The sequence below is a fragment of the Taudactylus pleione genome, unplaced genomic scaffold, assembly GCF_031769625.1.
Source record: "Taudactylus pleione unplaced genomic scaffold, aTauple2 ptg000085l, whole genome shotgun sequence".
NCBI lineage: Eukaryota > Metazoa > Chordata > Amphibia > Anura > Myobatrachidae > Taudactylus > Taudactylus pleione.
The window spans coordinates 10012236-10024757 of NW_028284487.1; the positions used below are offsets into that span (position 1 = coordinate 10012236).

At 35.5% G+C, this 12522-nt stretch overlaps 8 non-coding genes across 8 annotated transcripts; all 8 read right to left on the reverse strand.

Annotated features, from left to right (window-relative positions):
* Nucleotides 1–485: 485 nt before the first annotated feature.
* Nucleotides 486–557, reverse strand: TRNAQ-UUG (transfer RNA glutamine (anticodon UUG)). The gene has a single exon. It is a non-coding gene; the product is annotated as a tRNA-Gln (tRNA).
* Nucleotides 558–3158: 2601 nt separating this feature from the next.
* Nucleotides 3159–3230, reverse strand: TRNAQ-UUG (transfer RNA glutamine (anticodon UUG)). Its single transcript has one exon. It is a non-coding gene; the product is annotated as a tRNA-Gln (tRNA).
* Nucleotides 3231–4047: 817 nt separating this feature from the next.
* Nucleotides 4048–4119, reverse strand: TRNAQ-UUG (transfer RNA glutamine (anticodon UUG)). Its single transcript has one exon. It is a non-coding gene; the product is annotated as a tRNA-Gln (tRNA).
* Nucleotides 4120–5830: 1711 nt separating this feature from the next.
* On the reverse strand, nt 5831–5902 carry TRNAQ-UUG (transfer RNA glutamine (anticodon UUG)). Its single transcript has one exon. It is a non-coding gene; the product is annotated as a tRNA-Gln (tRNA).
* An 820-nt stretch (nt 5903–6722) lies between these two features.
* On the reverse strand, nt 6723–6794 carry TRNAQ-UUG (transfer RNA glutamine (anticodon UUG)). The gene has a single exon. It is a non-coding gene; the product is annotated as a tRNA-Gln (tRNA).
* Nucleotides 6795–8504: 1710 nt separating this feature from the next.
* On the reverse strand, nt 8505–8576 carry TRNAQ-UUG (transfer RNA glutamine (anticodon UUG)). Its single transcript has one exon. It is a non-coding gene; the product is annotated as a tRNA-Gln (tRNA).
* A 1714-nt stretch (nt 8577–10290) lies between these two features.
* On the reverse strand, nt 10291–10362 carry TRNAQ-UUG (transfer RNA glutamine (anticodon UUG)). The gene has a single exon. It is a non-coding gene; the product is annotated as a tRNA-Gln (tRNA).
* Nucleotides 10363–12070: 1708 nt separating this feature from the next.
* On the reverse strand, nt 12071–12142 carry TRNAQ-UUG (transfer RNA glutamine (anticodon UUG)). Its single transcript has one exon. It is a non-coding gene; the product is annotated as a tRNA-Gln (tRNA).
* Nucleotides 12143–12522: the final 380 nt, after the last annotated feature.

Below are 12522 nucleotides of genomic sequence, written 5' to 3' on the forward strand. Positions count from 1 at the left end.
AGAATTTTTAAATCCATGTTAGGAATAAACAAAAATGTCATCCTTTGGCTGATGCAGCATTTCTCTATATGGCATACAGAGAAAACTTTTTCTCAAATATTGCAATATGGCAAATCTAAGAAATGCAAAGGCAACTTAATCAATCAGGACTTTTTTTGGTGATTGAATCTACTGGGGACTAGGTTTTAAGAAGAGAAGAAGACCAGACCTTTACTTTAATTAGTGCACACTGAAGAAGTAACTTCTAAAAACCAGAATATCTAAAAACCATAGCACAAGTGATGGATTACTGCATTCTTTTTGCAAATTTTATTATTTCCAAATGTTTGACAAACATCTCTCCAGTTGAAAACTGATTTGAAACAGTTTCAAAATTAGTTTGGAGTAAAGAAACCACTGAAGTTGATGGGATTATAGAAAGTTTCAATATAGATAAGCTATCATAAAACTTTGAAAATTAAACTTTAAGGAAAATGAACAAAGTTAGGTCCCACCGAGATTTGAACTCGGATCACTGGATTCAAAGTCCAGAGTGCTCACCGTTACACCATAGAACCCTTTATTATAGAATCTTCCTCTACTCAATATAGCTGATCTTTGAAATACTGAATGTTCTCCTGTTTTAGGTACATTTGGCATTTTTGTGTTTGCTGATGCTTTTATGTATGGCTGGTTCACTCAGTTGGTTAGAGCGTGGAGATAATAATGCCAAGGTCACGGTTTTGATCCACATATAGGCCTTGTGCTTTTACTTGTTGTCCTACAAGAAATGCCAAGAAAGGATTTTATCCAGCAACAAAGTGCATGAAGACTGGGATCAACACATGGCATTGGCTAGAGTTAGCAGCCCTTGAAACTTGCTAGAGAACATCATAGACACATACAAAACAGAGAATTTTTAAATCCATGTTAGGAATAAACAAAAATGTCATCCTTTGGCTGATGCAGCATTTCTCTATATGGCATACAGAGAAAACTTTTTCTCAAATATTGCAATATGGCAAATCTAAGAAATGCAAAGGCAACTTAATCAATCAGGACTTTTTTGGTGATTGAATCTACTGGGGACTAGGTTTTAAGAAGAGAAGAAGACCAGACCTTTACTCTAATTAGTGCACACTGAAGAAGTAAATTCTAAAAACCAGAATATCTAAAAACCATAGCACAAGTGATGGATTACTGCACTCTTATTGCAAATTTTCTTATTTCCAAATGTTTGACAATCATTTCTCCAGTTGAAAACTGATTTGAAACAGTTTCAAAATTAGTTTGGAGTAAAGAAACCACTGAAGTTGATGGGATTTATAGAAAGTTTCAATATAGATAAGCTATCCTAAAACTTTGAAAATTAAACTTTAAGGAAAATGAACAAAGTTAGGTCCCACCAAGCTTTGAACTCAGATCACTGGATTCAAAGTCCAAAGTGCTCACCATTACACCATAGAACCCTTTATTATAGAGTTTTCCTCTACTCAATATAGCTGATCTTTGAAATACTGAATGTTCTCCTGTTTTAGGTACATTTGGCATTTTTGTGTTTGCTGATGCTTTTATGTATGGCCGGTTTGCTCAGTTGGTTAGAGCGTGGAGCTAATAACGCCAAGGTCACGGGTTTGATCCACATATAGGCCATGTGCTTTTTCTTGTTGTCCTACAAGAAATGCCAAGAAGGGATTTTATCCAGCGACAAACTGCATGAAGACTGGGATCAACACATAGCATTGGCTAGAGTTAGCAGCCCTTGAAACTTGCTAGAGAACATCATAGACACATACAAAACAGAGAATTTTTAAATCCATGTTAGGAATAAACAAAAATGTCATCCTTTGGCTGATGCAGCATTTCTCTATATGGGATACAGAGAAAACTTTTTCTCAAATATTGCAATATGGCAAATCTAAGAAATGCAAAGGCAACTTAATCAATCAGGACTTTTTTTGGTGATTGAATCTACTGGGGACTAGGTTTTAAGAAGAGAAGAAGACCAGACCTTTACTCTAATTAGTGCACACTGAAGAAGTAACTTCTAAAAACCAGAATATCTAAAAACCATAGCACAAGTGATGGATTACTGCATTCTTTTTGCAAATTTTATTATTTCCAAATGTTTGACAAACATCTCTTCAGTTGAAAACTGATTTGAAACAGTTTCAAAATTAGTTTGGAGTAAAGAAAGCACTGAAGTTGATGGGATTATAGAAAGTTTCAATATAGATAAGCTATCATAAAACTTTGAAAATTAAACTTTAAGGAAAATGAACAAAGTTGGGTCCCACGGAGATTTGAACTTGGATCAGTGGATTCAAAGTTCAGAGTGCTCACCTTTACACCATAGAACCCTTTATTATAGATTCTTCCTCTACTCAAGATAGCTGATCTTTGAAATACTGAATGTTCTCCTGTTTTAGGTACATTTGGCATTTTTGTGTTTGCGGATGCTTTTATGTATGGCCGGTTTGCTCAGATGGTTAGAGCATGGAGCTAATAACACCAAGGTCACGGGTTCGATCAACATATAGGCCATTTGCTTTTTCTTGTTGTCCTACAAGAAATGCCAAGAAGGGATTTTATCCAGCGACAAAGTGCATGAAGACTGGGATCAACACAAGGCATTGGCTAGAGTTTGCAGCCCTTGAAACTTGCTAGAGAACATCATTGACACATACAAAACAGAGAATTTTTAAATCCATGTCAGGAATAAACAAAAATGTCATCCTTTGGCTGACGCAGCATTTCTCTCTATGGCATACAGAGAAAACTTTTTCTCAAATATTGCAATATGGCAAATCTAAGAAATGCAAAGACAACTTAATCAATCAGGACTTTTTTTGGTGATTGAATCTACTGGGGACTAGGTTTTAAGAAGAGAAGAAGAACAGACCTTTACTCTAATTAGTGCACACTGAAGAAGTAACTTCTAAAAACCAGAATATCTAAAAACCATAGCACAAGTGATGGATTACTGCATTCTTATTGCAACTTTTATTATTTCCAAATGTTTGACAAACATCTCTCCAGTTGAAAACTGATTTGAAACAGTTTCAAAATTAGTTTGGAGTAAAGAAACCACTGAAGTTGATGGGATTATAGAAAGTTGCAATATAGATAAGCTATCATAAAACTTTGAAAATTAAACTTTAAGGAAAATGAACAAAGTTAGGTCCCACCGAGATTTGAACTCGGATCACTGGATTCAAAGTCCAGAGTGCTCACCGTTACACCATAGAACCCTTTATTATAGAATCTTCCTCTACTCAATATAGCTGATCTTTGAAATACTGAATGTTCTCCTGTTTTAGGTACATTTGGCATTTTTGGGTTTGCTGATGCTTTTATGTATGGCTGGTTCACTCAGTTGGTTAGAGCGTGGAGATAATAATGCCAAGGTCACGGGTTTGATCCACATATAGGCCTTGTGCTTTTACTTGTCCTACAAGAAATGCCAAGAAAGGATTTTATCCAGCAACAAAGTGCATGAAGACTGGGATCAGCACATGGCATTGGCTAGAGTTAGCAGCCCTTGAAACTTGCTAGAGAACATCATAGACACATACAAAACAGAGAATTTTTAAATCCATGTTAGGAATAAACAAAAATGTCATCCTTTGGCTGATGCAGCATTTCTCTCTATGGCATACAGAGAAAACTTTTTCTCAAATATTGCAATATGGCAAATCTAAGAAATGCAAAGACAACTTAATCAATCAGGACTTTTTTTGGTGATTGAATCTACTGGGGACTAGGTTTTAAGAAGAGAAGAAGACCAGACCTTTACTCTAATTAGTGCACACTGAAGAAGTAACTTCTAAAAACCAGAATATCTAAAAACCATAGCACAAGTGATGGATTACTGCATTCTTATTGCAACTTTTCTTATTTCCAAATGTTTGACAAACATCTCTCCAGTTGAAAACTGATTTGAAACAGTTTCAAAATTAGTTTGGAATAAAGAAACCACTGAAGTTGATGGGATTTATAGAAAGTTTCAATATAGATAAGCTATCATAAAACTTTGAAAATTAAACTTTAAGGAAAATGAACAAAGTTAGGTCCCACCGAGATTTGAACTTGGATCACTGGATTCAAAGTCCAGAGTGCTCACCATTACACCATAGAACCCTTTATTATTGAATCTTCAACTACTCAATATAGCTGATCTTTGAAATACTGAATGTTCTCCTGTTTTAGGTACATTTGGCATTTTTGTGTTTGCTGATGCTTTTATGTATGGCTGGTTCACTCAGTTGGTTAGAGCGTGGAGATAATAATGCCAAGGTCACGGTTTTGATCCACATATAGGCCTTGTGCTTTTACTTGTTGTCCTACAAGAAATGCCAAGAAAGGATTTTATCCAGCAACAAAGTGCATGAAGACTGGGATCAACACATGGCATTGGCTAGAGTTAGCAGCCCTTGAAACTTGCTAGAGAACATCATAGACACATACAAAACAGAGAATTTTTAAATCCATGTTAGGAATAAACAAAAATGTCATCCTTTGGCTGATGCAGCATTTCTCTATATGGCATACAGAGAAAACTTTTTCTCAAATATTGCAATATGGCAAATCTAAGAAATGCAAAGGCAACTTAATCAATCAGGACTTTTTTGGTGATTGAATCTACTGGGGACTAGGTTTTAAGAAGAGAAGAAGACCAGACCTTTACTCTAATTAGTGCACACTGAAGAAGTAAATTCTAAAAACCAGAATATCTAAAAACCATAGCACAAGTGATGGATTACTGCACTCTTATTGCAAATTTTCTTATTTCCAAATGTTTGACAATCATTTCTCCAGTTGAAAACTGATTTGAAACAGTTTCAAAATTAGTTTGGAGTAAAGAAACCACTGAAGTTGATGGGATTTATAGAAAGTTTCAATATAGATAAGCTATAATAAAACTTTGAAAATTAAACTTTAAGGAAAATGAACAAAGTTAGGTCCCACCAAGCTTAGAACTCAGATCACTGGATTCAAAGTCCAGAGTGCTCACCATTACACCATAGAACCCTTTATTATAGAGTCTTCCTCTACTCAATATAGCTGATCTTTGAAATACTGAATGTTCTCCTGTTTTAGGTACATTTGGCATTTTTGTGTTTGCTGATGCTTTTATGTATGGCCGGTTTGCTCAGTTGGTTAGAGCGTGGAGCTAATAACGCCAAGGTCACGGGTTTGATCCACATATAGGCCATGTGCTTTTTCTTGTTGTCCTACAAGAAATGCCAAGAAGGGATTTTATCAAGCGACAAAGTGCATGAAGACTGGGATCAACACATGGCATTGGCTAGAGTTAGCAGCCCTTGAAACTTGCTAGAGAACATCATAGACACATACAAAACAGAGAATTTTTAAATCCATGTTAGGAATAAACAAAAATGTCATCCTTTGGCTGATGCAGCATTTCTCTCTATGGCATACAGAGAAAACTTTTTCTCAAATATTGCAATATGGCAAATCTAAGAAATGCAAAGACAACTTAATCAATCAGGACTTTTTTTGGTGATTGAATCTACTGGGGACTAGGTTTTAAGAAGAGAAGAAGACCAGACCTTTACTCTAATTAGTGCACACTGAAGAAGTAACTTCTAAAAACCAGAATATCTAAAAACCATAGCACAAGTGATGGATTACTGCATTCTTATTGCAACTTTTCTTATTTCCAAATGATTGACAAACATCTCTCCAGTTGAAAACTGATTTGAAACAGTTTCAAAATTAGTTTGGAATAAAGAAACCACTGAAGTTGATGGGATTTATAGAAAGTTTCAATATAGATAAGCTATCATAAAACTTTGTAAATTAAACTTTAAGGAAAATGAACAAAGTTAGGTCCCACCGAGATTTGAACTTGGATCACTGGATTCAAAGTCCAGAGTGCTCACCGTTACACCATAGAACCCTTTATTATAGAATCTTCCTCTATTCAATATAGCTGATCTTTGAAATACTGAATGTTCTCCTGTTTTAGGTACATTTGGCATTTTTGTGTTTGCTGATGCTTTTATGTATGGCTGGTTCACTCAGTTGGTTAGAGCGTGGAGATAATAATGCCAAGGTCACGGGTTTGATCCACATATAGGCCTTGTGCTTTTACTTGTTGTCCTACAAGAAATGCCAAGAAAGGATTTTATCCAGCAACAAAGTGCATGAAGACTGGGATCAGCACATGGCATTGGCTAGAGTTAGCAGCCCTTGAAACTTGCTAGAGAACATCATAGACACATACAAAACAGAGAATTTTTAAATCCATGTTAGGAATAAACAAAAATGTTATCCTTTGGCTGATGCAGCATTTCTCTCTATGGCATACAGAGAAAACTTTTTCTCAAATATTGCAATATGGCAAATCTAAGAAATACAAAGACAACTTAATCAATCAGGACTTTTTTTGGTGATTGAATCTACTGGGGACTAGGTTTTAAGAAGAGAAGAAGACCAGACCTTTACTCTAATTAGTGCACACTGAAGAAGTAACTTCTAAAAACCAGAATATCTAAAAACCATAGCACAAGTGATGGATTACTGCATTCTTATTGCAACTTTTCTTATTTCCAAATGATTGACAAACATCTCTCCAGTTGAAAACTGATTTGAAACAGTTTCAAAATTAGTTTGGAATAAAGAAACCACTGAAGTTGATGGGATTTATAGAAAGTTTCAATGTAGATAAGCTATCATAAAACTTTGTAAATTAAACTTTAAGGAAACTGAACAAAGTTAGGTCCCACCGAGATTTGAACTTGGATCACTGGATTCAAAGTCCAGAGTGCTCACCGTTACACCATAGAACCCTTTATTATAGAATCTTCAACTACTCAATATAGCTGATCTTTGAAATACTGAATGTTCTCCTGTTTTAGGTACATTTGGCATTTTTGTGTTTGCTGATGCTTTTATGTATGGCTGGTTCACTCAGTTGGTTAGAGCGTGGAGATAATAATGCCAAGGTCACGGGTTTGATCCACATATAGGCCTTGTGCTTTTACTTGTTGTCCTACAAGAAATGCCAAGAAAGGATTTTATCCAGCAACAAAGTGCATGAAGACTGGGATCAGCACATGGCATTGGCTAGAGTTAGCAGCCCTTGAAACTTGCTAGAGAACATCATAGACACATACAAAACAGAGAATTTTTAAATCCATGTTAGGAATAAACAAAAATGTCATCCTTTGGCTGATGCAGCATTTCTCTATATGGCATACAGAGAAAACTTTTTCTCAAATATTGCAAAATGGCAAATCTAAGAAATGCAAAGGCAACTTAATCAATCAGGACTTTTTTGGTGATTGAATCTACTGGGGACTAGGTTTTAAGAAGAGAAGAAGACCAGACCTTTACTCTAATTAGTGCACACTGAAGAAGTAAATTCTAAAAACCAGAATATCTAAAAACCATAGCACAAGTGATGGATTACTGCACTCTTATTGCAAATTTTCTTATTTCCAAATGTTTGACAATCATTTCTCCAGTTGAAAACTGATTTGAAACAGTTTCAAAATTAGTTTGGAGTAAAGAAACCACTGAAGTTGATGGGATTTATAGAAAGTTTCAATATAGATAAGCTATAATAAAACTTTGAAAATTAAACTTTAAGGAAAATGAACAAAGTTAGGTCCCACCAAGCTTTGAACTCAGATCACTGGATTCAAAGTCCAGAGTGCTCACCATTACACCATAGAACCCTTTATTATAGAGTCTTCCTCTACTCATTATAGCTGATCTTTGAAATACTGAATGTTCTCCTGTTTTAGGTACATTTGGCATTTTTGTGTTTGCTGATGCTTTTATGTATGGCCGGTTTGCTCAGTTGGTTAGAGCGTGGAGCTAATAAAGCCAAGGTCACGGGTTTGATCCACATATAGGACATGTGCATTTTCTTGTTGTCCTACAAGAAATGCCAAGAAGGGATTTTATCCAGCGACAAACTGCATGAAGACTGGGATCAACACATGGCATTGGCTAGAGTTAGCAGCCCTTGAAACTTGCTAGAGAACATCATAGACATATACAAAACAGAGAATTTTTAAATCCATGTTAGGAATAAACAAAAATGTCATCCTTTGGCTGATGCAGCATTTCTCTATATGGCATACAGAGAAAACTTTTTCTCAAATATTGCAATATGGCAAATCTAAGAAATGCAAAGGCAACTTAATCAATCAGGACTTTTTTTGGTGATTGAATCTTCTGGGGACTAGGTTTTAAGAAGAGAAGAAGACCAGACCTTTATTCTAATTAGTGCACACTGAAGAAGTAACTTCTAAAAACCAGAATATCTAAAAACCATAGCACAAGTGATGGATCACTGCATTCTTTTTGCTAATTTTATTATTTCCAAATGTTTGACAAACATCTCTTCAGTTGAAAACTGATTTGAAACAGTTTCAAAATTAGTTTGGAGTAAAGAAAGCTCTGAAGTTGATGGGATTATAGAAAGTTTCAATATAGATAAGCTATCATAAAACTTTGAAAATTAAACTTTAAGGAAAATGAACAAAGTTAGGTCCCACCGAGATTTGAACTCAGATCACTGGATTCAAAGTCCAGAGTGCTCACCATTACACCATAGAACCCTTTATTATAGAATCTTCCTCTACTCAATATAGCTGATCTTTGAAATACTGAATGTTCTACTGTTTTAGGTACATTTGGCATTTTTCTGTTTGCTGATGCTTTTATGTATGGCCGGTTTGCTCAGTTGGTTAGAGCGTGGAGCTAATAATGCCAAGGTCACGGGTTTGATCCACATATAGGCCATGTGCTTTTTCTTGTTGTCCTACAAGAAATGCCAAGAAGGGATTTTATCCAGTGACAAACTGCATGAAGACTGGGATCAACACATGGCATTGGCTAGAGTTAGCAGCCCTTGAAACTTGCTAGAGAACATCATAGACACATACAAAACAGAGAATTTTTAAATCCATGTTAGGAATAAACAAAAATGTCATCCTTTGGCTGACGCAGCATTTCTCTCTATATGGCATACAGAGAAAACTTTTTCTCAAATATTGCAATATGGCAAATCTAAGAAATGCAAAGACAACTTAATCAATCAGGACTTTTTTTGGTGATTGAATCTACTGGGGACTAGGTTTTAAGAAGAGAAGAAGACCAGACCTTTACTCTAATTAGTGCACACTGAAGAAGTAACTTCTAAAAACGAGAATATCTAAAAACCATAGCACAAGTGATGGATTACTGCATTCTTTTTGCAAATTTTATTATTTCCAAATGTTTGACAAACATCTCTTCAGTTGAAAACTGATTTGAAACAGTTTCAAAATTAGTTTGGAGTAAAGAAAGCACTGAAGTTGATGGGATTATAGAAAGTTTCAATATAGATAAGCTATCATAAAACTTTGAAAATTAAACTTTAAGGAAAATGAACAAAGTTAGGTCCCACGGAGATTTGAACTTGGATCAGTGGATTCAAAGTTCAGAGTGCTCACCTTTACACCATAGAACCCTTTATTATAGATTCTTCCTCTACTCAAGATAGCTGATCTTTGAAATACTGAATGTTCTCCTGTTTTAGGTACATTTGGCATTTTTGTGTTTGCAGATGCTTTTATGTATGGCCGGTTTGCTCAGATGGTTAGAGCATGGAGCTAATAACACCAAGGTCACGGGTTCGATCAACATATAGGCCATTTGCTTTTTCTTGTTGTCCTACAAGAAATGCCAAGAAGGGATTTTATCCAGCGACAAAGTGCATGAAGACTGGGATCAACACAAGGCATTGGCTAGAGTTTGCAGCCCTTGAAACTTGCTAGAGAACATCATTGACACATACAAAACAGAGAATTTTTAAATCCATGTCAGGAATAAACAAAAATGTCATCCTTTGGCTGACGCAGCATTTCTCTCTATATGGCATACAGAGAAAACTTTTTCTCAAATATTGCAATATGGCAAATCTAAGAAATGCAAAGACAACTTAATCAATCAGGACTTTTTTTGGTGATTGAATCTACTGGGGACTAGGTTTTAAGAAGAGAAGAAGAACAGACCTTTACTCTAATTAGTGCACACTGAAGAAGTAACTTCTAAAAACCAGAATATCTAAAAACCATAGCACAAGTGATGGATTACTGCATTCTTATTGCAACTTTTATTATTTCCAAATGTTTGACAAACATCTCTCCAGTTGAAAACTGATTTGAAACAGTTTCAAAATTAGTTTGGAGTAAAGAAACCACTGAAGTTGATGGGATTATAGAAAGTTGCAATATAGATAAGCTATCATAAAACTTTGAAAATTAAACTTTAAGGAAAATGAACAAAGTTAGGTCCCACCGAGATTTGAACTCGGATCACTGGATTCAAAGTCCAGAGTGCTCACCGTTACACCATAGAACCCTTTATTATAGAATCTTCCTCTACTCAATATAGCTGATCTTTGAATTACTGAATGTTCTCCTGTTTTAGGTACATTTGGCATTTTTGGGTTTGCTGATGCTTTTATGTATGGCTGGTTCACTCAGTTGGTTAGAGCGTGGAGATAATAATGCCAAGGTCACGGGTTTGATCCACATATAGGCCTTGTGCTTTTACTTGTCCTACAAGAAATGCCAAGAAAGGATTTTATCCAGCAACAAAGTGCATGAAGACTGGGATCAGCACATGGCATTGGCTAGAGTTAGCAGCCCTTGAAACTTGCTAGAGAACATCATAGACACATACAAAACAGAGAATTTTTAAATCCATGTTAGGAATAAACAAAAATGTCATCCTTTGGCTGATGCAGCATTTCTCTATATGGCATACAGAGAAAACTTTTTCTCAAATATTGCAATATGGCACATCTAAGAAATGCAAAGGCAACTTAATCAATCTGGACTTTTTTGGTGATTGAATCTACTGGGGACTAGGTTTTAAGAAGAGAAGAAGACCAGACCTTTACTCTAATTAGTGCACACTGAAGAAGTAAATTCTAAAAACCAGAATATCTAAAAACCATAGCACAAGTGATGGATTACTGCACTCTTATTGCAAATTTTCTTATTTCCAAATGTTTGACAATCATTTCTCCAGTTGAAAACTGATTTGAAACAGTTTCAAAATTAGTTTGGAGTAAAGAAACCACTGAAGTTGATGGGATTTATAGAAAGTTTCAATATAGATAAGCTATCCTAAAACTTTGAAAATTAAACTTTAAGGAAAATGAACAAAGTTAAGTCCCACCAAGCTTTGAACTCAGATCACTGGATTCAAAGTCCAGAGTGCTCACCATTACACCATAGAACCCTTTATTATAGAGTCTTCCTCTACTCAATATAGCTGATCTTTGAAATACTGAATGTTCTCCTGTTTTAGGTACATTTGGCATTTTTCTGTTTGCTGATGCTTTTATGTATGGCCGGTTTGCTCAGTTGGTTAGAGCGTGGAGCTAATAACGCCAAGGTCACGGGTTCGATCCCCATATAGGCCATGTGCTTTTTCTTGTTGTCCTACAAGAAATGCCAAGAAGGGATTTTATCAAGCGACAAAGTGCATGAAGACTGGGATCAACACATGGCATTGGCTAGAGTTAGCAGCCCTTGAAACTTGCTAGAGAACATCATAGACACATACAAAACAGAGAATTTTTAAATCCATGTTAGGAATAAACAAAAATGTCATCCTTTGGCTGATGCAGCATTTCTCTCTATGGCATACAGAGAAAACTTTTTCTCAAATATTGCAATATGGCAAATCTAAGAAATGCAAAGACAACTTAATCAATCAGGACTTTTTTTGGTGATTGAATCTACTGGGGACTAGGTTTTAAGAAGAGAAGAAGACCAGACCTTTACTCTAATTAGTGCACACTGAAGAAGTAACTTCTAAAAACCAGAATATCTAAAAACCATAGCACAAGTGATGGATTACTGCATTCTTATTGCAACTTTTCTTATTTCCAAATGTTTGACAAACATCTCTCCAGTTGAAAACTGATTTGAAACAGTTTCAAAATTAGTTTGGAATAAAGAAACCACTGAAGTTGATGGGATTTATAGAAAGTTTCAATATAGATAAGCTATCATAAAACTTTGAAAATTAAACTTTAAGGAAAATGAACAAAGTTAGGTCCCACCGAGATTTGAACTTGGATCACTGGATTCAAAGTCCAGAGTGCTCACCATTACACCATAGAACCCTTTATTATTGAATCTTCAACTACTCAATATAGCTGATCTTTGAAATACTGAATGTTCTCCTGTTTTAGGTACATTTGGCATTTTTGTGTTTGCTGATGCTTTTATGTATGGCTGGTTCACTCAGTTGGTTAGAGCGTGGAGATAATAATGCCAAGGTCACGGTTTTGATCCACATATAGGCCTTGTGCTTTTACTTGTTGTCCTACAAGAAATGCCAAGAAAGGATTTTATCCAGCAACAAAGTGCATGAAGACTGGGATCAACACATGGCATTGGCTAGAGTTAGCAGCCCTTGAAACTTGCTAGAGAACATCATAGACACATACAAAACAGAGAATTTTTAAATCCATGTTAGGAATAAACAAAAATGTCATCCTTT